Source organism: Rhipicephalus microplus, unplaced genomic scaffold (genome assembly GCF_043290135.1).
Source record: "Rhipicephalus microplus isolate Deutch F79 unplaced genomic scaffold, USDA_Rmic scaffold_156, whole genome shotgun sequence".
NCBI classification, from domain to species: Eukaryota; Metazoa; Arthropoda; class Arachnida; order Ixodida; family Ixodidae; genus Rhipicephalus; species Rhipicephalus microplus.
In genome coordinates this window covers 429701-442200 of record NW_027464727.1, presented here as the reverse complement: position 1 = coordinate 442200, position 12500 = coordinate 429701, and the positions used below count along the sequence as shown (strand labels likewise).

The window sequence follows — 12500 nt, the reverse complement described above, 5'->3', positions numbered from 1 at the left end:
GCACCCGGGCTCGCCCCGGCTGACGCAGTTTTCGCGCCGCCCCGGCTGACGCGGTTTCGTGCCGCCCCGGCAGACGCGGTTTTTTGCGCCGCCCCGGCTGACGCGGTTTTTTGCCGCCCCGGCTGACGCAGTTCGGACTTGGCACTTTTCGGCTGTGCCTGGCTGGCGGCCCACTCACTCGATCGCCATGTCTGTTTGCCACAGTTTTCCCGGTGGTGCCGCACCCGGGCTCGCCCCGGCAGACGCGTTTTTTTTTTTTCTTTCGCCCCGGCTGACGCAGTTTTCGCGCCGCCCCGGCTGACGCGGTTTCGTGCCGCCCCGGCAGACGCGGTTTTTTGCGCCGCCCCGGCTGACGCGGTTTTTGCCGCCCCGGCTGACGCAGTTCGGACTTAGCACTTTTTGGCTGAGCCTGGCTGGTGGCCCACTCACTCGATCGCCATGTCTGTTAGCCACAGTTTTCCCGGTGGTGCCGCACCCGGGCTCGCCCCGGCTGACGCAGTTTTCGCGCCGCCCCGGCTGACGCGGTTTCGTGCCGCCCCGGCAGACGCGGTTTTCGCGCCGCCCCGGCTGACGCGGTTTTTGCCGCCCCGGCTGACGCAGTTCGGACTTAGCACTTTTCGGCTGTGCCTGGCTGGCGGCCCACTCACTCGATCGCCATGTCTGTTTGCCACAGTTTTCCCGGTGGTGCCGCACCCGGGCTCGCCCCGGCTGACGCAGTTTTCGCGCCGCCCCGGCTGACGCGGTTTCGTGCCGCCCCGGCAGACGCGGTTTTCGCGCCGCCCCGGCTGACGCGGTTTCGTGCCGCCCCGGCAGACGCGGTTTTTTGCCGCCCCAGCTGACGCAGTTCGGACTTAGCACTTTTTGGCTGAGCCTTGCTGGCGGCCCACTCACTCGATCGCCATGTCTGTTTGCCACAGTTTTCCCGGTGGTGCCGCACCCGGGCTCGCCCCGGCAGACGCGTTTTTTTTTTCTTTCGCCCCGGCTGACGCAGTTTTCGCGCCGCCCCGGCAGACGCGGTTTTCGCGCCGCCCCGGCAGACGCGGTTTTTTGCGCCGCCCCGGCTGACGCGGTTTTTTGCCGCCCCGGCTGACGCAGTTCGGACTTGGCACTTTTTGGCTGAGCCTGGCTGGCGGCCCACTCACTCGATCGCCATGTCTGTTTGCCACAGTTTTCCCGGTGGTGCCGCACCCGGGCTCGCCCCGGCTGACGCAGTTTTCGCGCCGCCCCGGCTGACGCGGTTTCGCGCCGCCCCGGCTGACGCGGTTTCGTGCCGCCCCGGCAGACGCGGTTTTTTGCCGCCCCGGCTGACACGGTTCGGACTTTGCACTTTTCGGCTGTGCCTGGCTGGCGGCCCACTCACTCGATCGCCATGTCTGTTTGCCACAGTTTTCCCGGTGGTGCCGCACCCGGGCTCGCCCCGGCAGACGCGTTTTTTTTTTTTTTTTCTTTCGCCCCGGCTGACGCAGTTTTCGCGCCGCCCCGGCTGACGCGGTTTCGTGCCGCCCCGGCAGACGCGGTTTTTTGCGCCGCCCCGGCTGACGTGGTTTTTGCCGCCCCGGCTGACGCAGTTCGGACTTTGCACTTTTTGGCTGAGCCTGGCTGGCGGCCCACTCACTCGATCGCCATGTCTGTTTGCCACAGTTTTCCCGGTGGTGCCGCACCCGGGCTCGCCCCGGCAGACGCGTTTTTTTTTTCCTTCGCCCCGGCAGACGTGGTTCCCCCCCCCCCCCCTCCGTCTTTCTTTTTGTTTTTTTTTTCGCCGCGGCTGAAGTGGATTTTTCGGTGCCTCGACGCCCCGGTAGTCGCGGTTTTTCCGTTTCCGCACGGCCCCGGCTGACGCTGCTCGGTCACAGTCGCCTTTTGTGGTGATTGCAGACTTCTTGAGCGCGGGTGTTTTTTTTTTTGTTGTTGTTGTTGTTTTATTACGCATTCGCTCCAGCAGACGCTGTTTAGACTTTTTGTTTCCTCTTTTATCCTGCGACGAGGTGACGAGGTTTATTCGGTGCCCCGCCGCCCCGGCTGAAGTGATTTTTCCTGTCCCGTGCCGCCCCGGCTGACGCGGTTGGGACTTCGCGTTTGTTCGGCCGCCACGGGTTTTGGCGCACTCGCTCGGTTGCTTGTTGTTGCCACTTGTTGCGAACCCAGGTTTCTTGAGCGAGCGCGGGCGTTTTTTCTTCCTTTCTTTCTTTGTTCTATGTGTTAGCGAATCGGCCTTTAATATCACACGAGGACTCACAACCAACAATTTTCAGTTTGAAGTGTAAAAAATCTGCAGGTGTTGACGTAACTGACTTGCCCCGTACCCTTGAGTACATCCATGAAGTTCTCGTAGTACTACTAAATCGCATTATTCCAAGTGGAGAAATTCCCATAAACTTGCAAACCTCTACACGAAAATCGGTGCGCGTGATAAAGTTGAAAATTATCGTCCGATATCAAATGTGCCTTCTATAACACAAATTCTAGGAAAAAAAAAAAAAAACACTTGTTCGCCGTTTTCTGCGCCGTGACTGGCAGCACTCCGGCGAAGCGAAACGGGGTCGATTCGAGCACGATATCGGCGTCTTTCGACGTGCTCGCCGGCGACCGTCGCACGAGTACGTCGCACGAGCGCGTCTGCCGGGGCGCCGTTTGCGAAGCCGACGCAAAAGTGGGAACCGCCGCTCGGATGATCGCCGCTTTCGGCAGAGTGAGTGTTGGCACTCCGGGGAAGCGAAACAGCGTGAATGCGCCCACGAAATCGGCGTATTTTGAAGTGCCCGCCGGCGACCGTCGCACGAGTACGGTAAACCGCGTCAGCCGGGGCGTAGTTCGGGACGCCGACGAAAAAGTGGGAAGCGCAACTCGGATCTTCGCCGTTTTTGCAGGAGTGAGTGGCGGCCCTCCTGCGAGACCAAGAAGCATCGATTCGTGCACGAATTCGGCGCCTTTCGACGTGATCGCCGGCGACCGTCGCTCGAGTAGGGCAAACCGCGTCTGCCGGGGCGGGCTTCGGGACGCCGATGCGAAAGTGGGAAACGCTGCTCGGATGTTCGCCGTTTTTGGCCGAGTGAGTGCTGGCACTCGGGCGAAGCCAAACGGGGCCGATTACGGCACGATATCGGCGTCTTTCGACGTGCCCGCCGGCGACCGTCGCACGAGTACGGTAAACCGCGTCAGCCCGGGCGGAGTTCGGGACGCCGATGCGAAAGTGGAGAACGCCGCTCGGATCTTCGCCGTTTTTGGAGGAGTGAGTGGCGGCACTCCGGAGAAGCCAAGGAGCGCCAATTAGCGCACGATATCGGCGTCTTTCGACGCGCTCGCCGGCGACCGTCGCACGAGTAGGGCAAACCGCGTCTGCCGGGGCGGGGTTTACGACGCCGACGCAAAAGTGGGAACCGCCGCTCGGATGTTGGCCGTTTTTGGCAGAGTGAGTGCTGGCACTCCGGCGACGCGAAAGAGCGCGAATGCGCCCACGAAAGTGGCGTATTTGGACGTGCGTGACGGCGACCGCTGCAGGAGTACGAAAAACCACGTCAGCCGGGGCGAGCGACACACGGCGGTCTGGGTGCTTATCGCTGCTATTATAGGGGCACCCCGGCAGACGCAGAAAAAAAAAAAAAATTTTCGACCTTCTTTTTTGCTGGTCGAGCTCGGGTAACCCAGGTCGCAATGGGAGCCGCGCACGAAAGCGGCGTCGCGAGACGCGTTCGCGGTCGCTAGTCGCACGAGCTCGGCAACCGCGTCAGCCGGCGCGGAGTTCGGGATGCCGACGGCTAAGTGGGTACCGCTGCTCGGATGTTCGCCGTTTTTAGCCGAGTGAGTGCTGGCACTCCGGTGAAGCCAAGGAGCGCCAATTCGTGCACGATATCGGCGTCTTTCGACGTGCCCGCCGGCCACCGCCGCACGAGTACGGCAAACCGCGTCTGCCGGGGCGGGGTTCGCGACGCGTACGCAATAGTGGGAACCGTCGCTCGGATGTTCGTCGTCTTTGGCCGAGCGAGTGCTGGCACTCCGGCGAAGCGAAACGGGGCCGATTCGGGCACGATATCGGCGTATTTCGACGTGCTCGCCGGCGACCGTCGCACGAGTACGGCAAAGCGCGTCTGCCGGGGCGAGGTTTGCGACGCCGACGAAAAAGTGGGAAGCGCCGCTCGGATCTTCGCCGTTTTTGCAGGAGTGAGTGGCGGCCCTCCTGCGAGACCAAGAAGCATCGACTCGCGCACGATATCGGTGTCTTTCGACGTGCCCGCCGGCCACCGCCGCACGAGTACGGCAAACCGCGTATGCCGGGGCGGGGTTGGCGACGCCGACGCAAAAGTGGGAACCGCCACTAGGATGTTCGCCGTTTTTGGCAGAGTGAGTGCTGGCACTCCGGCGAAGCGAAAGAGCGCGAATGCGCCCACGAAAGTGGCGTGTTTGGACGTGCTTGACGACGACCACCGCAGGAAAACGAAAAACCACGTCAGCCGGGGCGAGCGACCCATGGCGGTCTGGGTGCTTATCGCTGCTATTATAGGGGCACCCCGGCAGACGCAAAAAAAAAAAAAATTTTTTTCGACATTCTTTTTTGCTCGTCGACCTCGGGTGACCCAGGTCGCAGTGGGAGCCGCGCACGAAAGCGGCGTCGCGAGACGGCTTCGCGGTCGCTAGTCGCACGAGCTCGGCAACCGCGTCTGCCGGGGCGGAGTTCGGGACGCCGACGGCTAAGTGGGAACCGCCGCTCGGATGTTCGCCGTTTGTGGCCGAGTGAGTGCTGGCACTCCGGCGAAGCCAAACGGGGCCGATTCCGGCACGATATCGGCGTCTTTCTACGTGCTCGCCGGCGACCGTCGCACGAGTACGGCAAAGTGCGTCTGCCGGGGCGGGGTTTGCGACGCGTACGCAATAGTGAGAACCGTCGCTCGGATGTTCGTCGTCTTTCGCCGAGCCAGTGCTGGCAATCCGGCGAAGCCGAACGGAGCCGATTCGGGCACGATATCGGCGTCTTTCCACGTGCTCGCCGGCGACCGTCGCACGAGTACGGTAAACCGCGTCAGCCGGGGCGGAGTTCGGGACGCCGATGCGAAAGTGGGAAGCGCCGCTCGGATCTTCGCCGTTTTTGGAGGAGTCAGTGGCGGCACTCCGGTGAAGCCAAGGTGCGCCAATTCGCGCACGATATCGGCGTCTTTCGACGTGCCCGCCGGCCACCGTCGCACGAGTACGGCAAACCTCGTCTGCCGGGGCGGGGTTTGCGACGCCGACGCAAAAGTGGGAACCGCCGCTCGGATGTTCGCCGTTTTTGGCAGAGTGAGTGCTGGCACTCCGGCGAAGCGAAAGAGCGCGAATGCGCCCACGAAAGTGGCGTGTTTGGACGTGCTTGACGACGACCACCGCAGGAAAACGAAAAACCACGTCAGCCGGGGCGAGCGACCCATGGCGGTCTGGGTGCTTATCGCTGCTATTATAGGGGCACCCCGGCAGACGCAAAAAAAAAAAAAAATTTTTTTCGACATTCTTTTTTGCTCGTCGACCTCGGGTGACCCAGGTCGCAGTGGGAGCCGCGCACGAAAGCGGCGTCGCGAGACGGCTTCGCGGTCGCTAGTCGCACGAGCTCGGCAACCGCGTCTGCCGGGGCGGAGTTCGGGACGCCGACGGCTAAGTGGGAACCGCCGCTCGGATGTTCGCCGTTTGTGGCCGAGTGAGTGCTGGCACTCCGGCGAAGCCAAACGGGGCCGATTCCGGCACGATATCGGCGTCTTTCTACGTGCTCGCCGGCGACCGTCGCACGAGTACGGCAAAGTGCGTCTGCCGGGGCGGGGTTTGCGACGCGTACGCAATAGTGAGAACCGTCGCTCGGATGTTCGTCGTCTTTCGCCGAGCCAGTGCTGGCACTCCGGCGAAGCCGAACGGAGCCGATTCGGGCACGATATCGGCGTCTTTCCACGTGCTCGCCGGCGACCGTCGCACGAGTACGGTAAACCGCGTCAGCCGGGGCGGAGTTCGGGACGCCGATGCGAAAGTGGGAAGCGCCGCTCGGATCTTCGCCGTTTTTGGAGGAGTCAGTGGCGGCACTCCGGTGAAGCCAAGGTGCGCCAATTCGCGCACGATATCGGCGTCTTTCGACGTGCCCGCCGGCCACCGTCGCACGAGTACGGCAAACCTCGTCTGCCGGGGCGGGGTTTGCGACGCCGACGCAAAAGTGGGAACCGCCGCTCGGATGTTCGCCGTTTTTGGCAGAGTGAGTGCTGGCACTCCGGCGAAGCGAAAGAGCGTGAATGCGCCCACGAAAGTAGCGTATTTGGACGTGCTTGACGGCGACCGCCGCAGGAGTACGAAAAACCACGTCAGCCGGGGCGAGCGACCCACGGCGGTCTGGGTGCTTATCGCTGCTATTATAGGGGCACCCCGGCAGACGCAGAAAGAAAAAAAAAAATGGGGACATGGCGTGCGTCACCGTGCGGCTTCGCAGCGTTGCCGAAGTCGCCGAGCCCTTCGACTGAGCCGAACGGCGGACAGGGAACGTTGGTCGGCCGTTCTAACCTGTCGGTGCCACGCCGAGACGTCGTTAAGGAAAACCGCGTCGTGGGCCTCTACGACGCCGTCGAGTCGTTGTACGTTTGGTGTCCAGCGTGTCGGCGGCGAGTAGCGGACACGTCGTTCACGACTTCGGTCTTTCGCAGTCGACGCGAACTTGCGGAGAGTCGTGGTGCCTCACGTTTTCGGCAGAAACCGCGGCGGAATTTTCCCGTGCGTGCGCGCACGACCTCGGTGCTGTGCCGTCAGCGTAGTGTTGCACAAACTCGTGGCCTACCCAAGGTGCGGTACGTTTGCGGCCGTATCCTCGGTGGGAATTTCGTGAGTAGGGTCGCAAATTCTACGACCTCGGCGGGTTTGAGAGCGACGTAGACTTGTGGCACGCTCAACATGCCACACGTTTCGGGGCACACCCGCGGTGAAATTTTCTCGAGTACGCTCGTATTAGGGCCCAAGGAGGTCTGGGTACTTATCGCTGCTATTATGTGGGGGTTCTCGTGAGCGGCGTACGCGAAAGCGACCGGGTGTCTGATATGCGGCGGGCTTCGGCCTCGTCAAGCGTGTCCTCGGGTCTGCTCCAGGGGAATCCACGGCAGTCGTCTGCAGCCTCATCCGCTTGATGCGTTAGGGGCTGGTTGTCGGACGGTGCCGTTTTACCACGATATCGAGGTGTGTTCCGTGTCGTCCTCGGGCGATTCAGATGCGAAAGCGCCGAAGACGCGGGCGTGACCCGTCGTCTGGCGGCTTTGCAGTCTCGGCTCCGTTGCTAGTTCCGGCCGGTCCACCGACAGTGCAGCGGGCTTGGGCAACCCGCACGGCGCGACCGAGTCGATGCAACGAAAAAGAGCGAGCATGAACGTGCTTCTTGCCGCACGGCTCCCACTCGTCTTTCGGGAAGGTTGTGCCGTAGCGAGCTCGAACGCCGTCATCTCGGAGTGCAAAATAAGCGTGTTGGGGCGCCTGAAGGTGGCCTCCGCCGCACACAGACTGCGTCCGGCCCGCCGAGGGCGAGGACGGACGCGCAGTCGAACGATTACCTGGTTGATCCTGCCAGTAATCATATGCTTGTCTCAAAGATTAAGCCATGCATGTCTAAGTACATGCCGAAATAAGGCGAAACCGCGAATGGCTCATTAAATCAGTTATGGTTCCTTAGATCGTTTCTTCCTACTTGGATAACTGTGGCAATTCTAGAGCTAATACATGCAGTGAGCCTGGAGCCCTTTGGGTAACGGGTGCTTTTATTAGACCAAGATCGATCGGGTTTCGGCCCGTATTGTGTGGTGACTCTGGATAACTTTGTGCTGATCGCATGGCCACGAGCCGGCGACGTTTCTTTCAAGTGTCTGCCTTATCAACTTTCGATGGTAGGTTACTTGCTTACCATGGTTGTTACGGGTAACGGAGAATCAGGGTTCGATTCCGGAGAGGGAGCCTGAGAAACGGCTACCACATCCAAGGAAGGCAGCAGGCGCGCAAATTACCCACTCCCGGCACGGGGAGGTAGTGACGAAAAATAACAATACGGGACTCTTTTGAGGCCCCGTAATTGAAATGAGTACACTCTAAATCCTTTAACGAGGATCAATTGGAGGGCAAGTCTGGTGCCAGCAGCCGCGGTAATTCCAGCTCCAATAGCGTATACTAAAGCTGCTGCGGTTAAAAAGCTCGTAGTTGGATCTCAGTTCCAGACGAGTAGTGCATCTACCCGATGCGACGGCTCGGACTGAACATCATGCCGGTTCTTTCTTGGTGCACTTCATTGTGTGCCTCGAGATGGCCGGTGCTTTTACTTTGAAAAAATTAGAGTGCTCAACGCAGGCGAGTCGCCTGAATAAACTTGCATGGAATAATAGAACAAGACCTCGTTTCTGTTCTGTTGGTTTTTGGAATACGAGGTAATGATTAAGAGGGACGGACGGGGGCATTCGTATTGCGGCGCTAGAGGTGAAATTCTTGGACCGTCGCAAGACGAACTACTGCGAAAGCATTTGCCAAGAATGTTTTCATTGATCAAGAACGAAAGTCAGAGGTTCGAAGGCGATCAGATACCGCCCTAGTTCTGACCATAAACGATGCCAACCAGCGATCCGCCTGAGTTACTCAAATGACTCGGCGGGCAGCTTCCGGGAAACCAAAGTATTTGGGTTCCGGGGGAAGTATGGTTGCAAAGCTGAAACTTAAAGGAATTGACGGAAGGGCACCACCAGGAGTGGAGCCTGCGGCTTAATTTGACTCAACACGGGAAAACTTACCCGGCCCGGACACTGGGAGGATTGACAGATTGAGAGCTCTTTCTTGATTCGGTGGATGGTGGTGCATGGCCGTTCTTAGTTGGTGGAGCGATTTGTCTGGTTAATTCCGATAACGAACGAGACTCTAGCCTATTAAATAGGTGCGGGGTTCCCAGCACCTTACAACCTTCTTAGAGGGACAAGCGGCTCCTAGCCGCACGAAACAGAGCAATAACAGGTCTGTGATGCCCTTAGATGTCCGGGGCCGCACGCGCGCTACACTGAAGGAAGCAGCGTGTCTTTATCCCTGTCTGAAAAGACTGGGTAACCCGTGGAACTTCTTTCGTGATTGGGATAGGGGCTTGCAATTGTTCCCCTTGAACGAGGAATTCCCAGTAAGCGCGAGTCATAAGCTCGCGTTGATTACGTCCCTGCCCTTTGTACACACCGCCCGTCGCTACTACCGATTGAATGATTTAGTGAGGTCTTCGGACCGATGTCCGGCGCGGCCTTTCGGTTGCGCCGGTCTGTTGGAAAGATGACCAAACTTGATCATTTAGAGGAAGTAAAAGTCGTAACAAGGTTTCCGTAGGTGAACCTGCGGAAGGATCATTAACGGATTGTGAAGGGTGAGCGCCTCAGCTGCGTCTGCGCCCGACACTTTCTGCCGCTGACCCCGTTTGGACGCGGGGTCGGCTTTTCCCCACGGGGCTGCCTGAATGTGGAGCGGCACCCCGTGACAAATTGTTGCGCCCAGCGGACGCCAACACCGCGACCTTGGACGGTCGGCCAGGTGGCGGACGCGGGTACAAACGGCGCAACGCACTCATAGGTCGGCTTTCGACCCGCCACTGCACCGTGGCTCGAAGCGCTCGAAATGCGCGACCCGACCGCTGCGGGACCGCCTAGTACTGTAAACAGGAGCGGCGGAGCGCGAACGGCGAGTCGTGGTTACGTCGGTAGAAGGCGAGGCTGCGCGTTCCCGAAACGCCAGCCGAGTGCCCTCCCGACCGTTCGAGCGTGCAAGAACGAGACCCGACAATCGCGCGGCGACTGCCAAGTACGAGAGGAACGGCACAAGCGTCGGCGGTCGGTCAAGGAACTGGCGATGTGACGGGTCCGCTGTGCACCAGTGCATACCGTCCCGCCGTCCGCGGCAAGCGCCTCCGCGTCCTCGGGTGACGGAGGCTGCCGGTCGGTTCTTGCAGGCGAGGGATCTCGCTGGCACCGGTTCGCGTTGACGCGCGGCCGGTCATGGCACGGCGATGCGACGGCCGAGGTGCGCAGTACTCGATGGAGGAACCGCACGCTCCGATGACCGTCCCGCCCTCCGCGGCGTATGCGTACCGACCGTAATGGTTGCAGCAGCGCCGGCCGGCTTTTGAATTCGCCACACGAAACACGGTGCGAGATCGCGGTTAGGGGAGCGTCGACGTTGCCAGGCGTTTTGCTTGCTGCCGAGGGAAAGGCGGCACGGCCACGTCGCGCTCGTCGCGATTAGCGGGTCTGCGCGCTTTGGGAAGGTGCCGCAACGACTTGCCGAAAGAGGAAGCACGGAAGAACGAGGGACTTGGACGTCCCGACAATTGAACGCACTTGCGGCCAGGCCCTTGCTGGCTTCGTTCTTCCGCCTCGAGTAGGCTCGTACGCGGCTCCGGCGCCGAAAGTGGTCCTTGGCACCGACTTCGGTGGACGTGGGAAGTGCCGCGCAAGTACGGCGCGCCTGGCTCCACCTGTTGGCTAAAGTAGGCAGCCGGATCGGCATTTTGGTGTGCGGTGGCAAACCGTGGATGCGAAAAAAGCTTGTGCGATTTCGTGGAACAAAAAGCGGGGGTCCCCCTTTTTATGCGGAGGAGACCGACCCGCCCGCCGTGGTGAACCGCGACGCCACGGTAAAAACGGGAGAGGCTTGTCGATGGGACCGTGCATCCCGCGCTCCACGGAGGCCGGGAGGCGGCCGCCCGAGGAAATGTGTAGCCGTCGAGGCCCGCATCTGCGTGCACTCTTATCCAAATGGGTGTACCGCAGGCATTTTCTGGTTAGGCGGGCCAATGAGAGCGAGCACACAACGATACCTACGGGTCCGGCTTGGAGAACCGGCTTCGACGCCTCCCGAGTATTTATAGAGGGGTGGACCACGAAAGCACTCGCAAGTAGCGGAAGCGAAACGCCGTCCGAAACACACCGTTTGCTCGATTTGCGGCAGCCGAAAAAGGCGCGGCAGAGTTTTGGAGTCCAAGCGTGCGCTGAAAAGCGCCCTTCTTGGCCACTGTTTGGCCGAGTGCCAGAAACGTTTGGTTTTGACTGTACGGAATTGAACAAACACTTTTTCACGACTCTAAGCGGTGGATCACTCGGTTCTCGGGTCGATGAAGAACGCAGCCAGCTGCGAGACTTGTGTGAATTGCAGGACACACTGAGCACTGATTCTTTGAACGCACATTGCGGCCTTGGGTCTTCCCTTGGCTTCGTCTGTCTGAGGGTCGGATCACATATCAAGAGAGCCTTCGGCGCACAAGGGAACGTGAGCCGTCGACTCGTTTTGACCGCGTCGGCAACACGGACAGCACGCTGAACACCTCACAGCGAGCGCCAACAGCGGCCACTCAAGGGCGAGACGGTGGCGACCGTCGTGCCAGAGCCCAACCGAAACGGGGGCGACCGACTGCATTGAGGATGTGGCACCTCGTTGAGACCGCCGCAGGACTTCGAGTCGGAAGGAAGCCTGCAGGGAAAGTGCGGTCGAGGTTGCGTACTCCTCTCTGCGACCGGGCGCGCAAGAGCTGCGAGAGCCACGGACGCGCAACTTTAACGCACGGTAAACACGAGGAGCGAAAGCCGGCCAGCAAAGCTTCTCCAGCCGTGCGCAAAGTGCGCGAGATCGCAGCCTTGCGTTGCGCTTGTTGCCCTCGAAGTAAGCAGGGTGTCCCGTAGACCGGGCGCTCGAACACGCTGCGGGGCCGTGCCTCCTCCAGGCTTTGCCGCGCGAACAGGGAACGTTCGCGCGCAAAGCGCAGGGAGGTGAGGAGGCTGCGCCCGACGTTTGCGGTTCGCTGCGTACGCGGTTGATGCGGAGAGCACGGCGCGACGACTTGCCGCGAAGCGGAAAAAGTCTCCCGCACGAGTTGGCGAAACGTTGGCGAAGCTTAAGGCGTTCTCGTCGTAGTCCGCCGTCGGTCTAAGTGCTTCGCAGTTCCCGTCCCGTTCAAAAAACTGGGCCACTCCAGTTGGGGCGGGGGCGACGCTACACGAGACGATGCCTCTCGCCAGGCTGCGTGGCTGCCCTTGCGGCGGCGGCGACTGGCCTCGGCGGTGTTTGGGCTTTCGACACGGTCGTTTATCACGCAACTGCTCGGACGACGCACGCGCGCAGCGGAATGCCGCTTGCCAGCCTTGTGAAGATGTGACCCTGTACAGGGTTGCGGGCGCACTTGGTAGGGCGTCGTACTCGGTTCGCGATGGGTTTACGAACGTGTCCCGTCACTTCCACGTCACACCGGTTGTGCGCCGCACGCGTGCAGCGGGGAAGCCGATTGCCAGCCTTGTGAAGAAGTGGCCCTGTACAGGGTTGCGGGCGCACTTGGTAGGGCGAGCGCACGCGGTCGTGCAGGAAGTTGATGGAAGCGAATGTATCCGCTGTCGACCTCAGATCAGGCGAGACAACCCGCTGAATTTAAGCATATCACTAAGCGGAGGAAAAAAAACCAACAGGGATTCCCCGAGTAGCTGCGAGCGAAACGGGACCGAGCCCAGCACCGAATCCCCCGTCCT

The 12500-nt window shown here is 60.7% G+C and overlaps 3 non-coding genes across 3 annotated transcripts in view; all 3 read left to right on the top strand.

The window, feature by feature from the left end:
- Positions 1-7529: 7529 nt before the first annotated feature.
- On the top strand, positions 7530-9344 carry LOC142791293 (small subunit ribosomal RNA). Its single transcript, XR_012890142.1, has one exon. It is a non-coding gene; the product is annotated as a small subunit ribosomal RNA (ribosomal RNA).
- Positions 9345-11063: 1719 nt separating this feature from the next.
- LOC142791271 (5.8S ribosomal RNA) lies at positions 11064-11215 on the top strand. Its single transcript, XR_012890121.1, has one exon. It is a non-coding gene; the product is annotated as a 5.8S ribosomal RNA (ribosomal RNA).
- Positions 11216-12369: 1154 nt separating this feature from the next.
- LOC142791237 (large subunit ribosomal RNA) overlaps positions 12370-12500 on the top strand; it is a 3958-nt gene continuing 3827 nt past the window's right edge. Inside the window, exon 1 of the ribosomal RNA XR_012890096.1 lies at positions 12370-12500. This exon is cut by the window's right edge and continues 3827 nt beyond it. This is a non-coding gene — a ribosomal RNA (large subunit ribosomal RNA).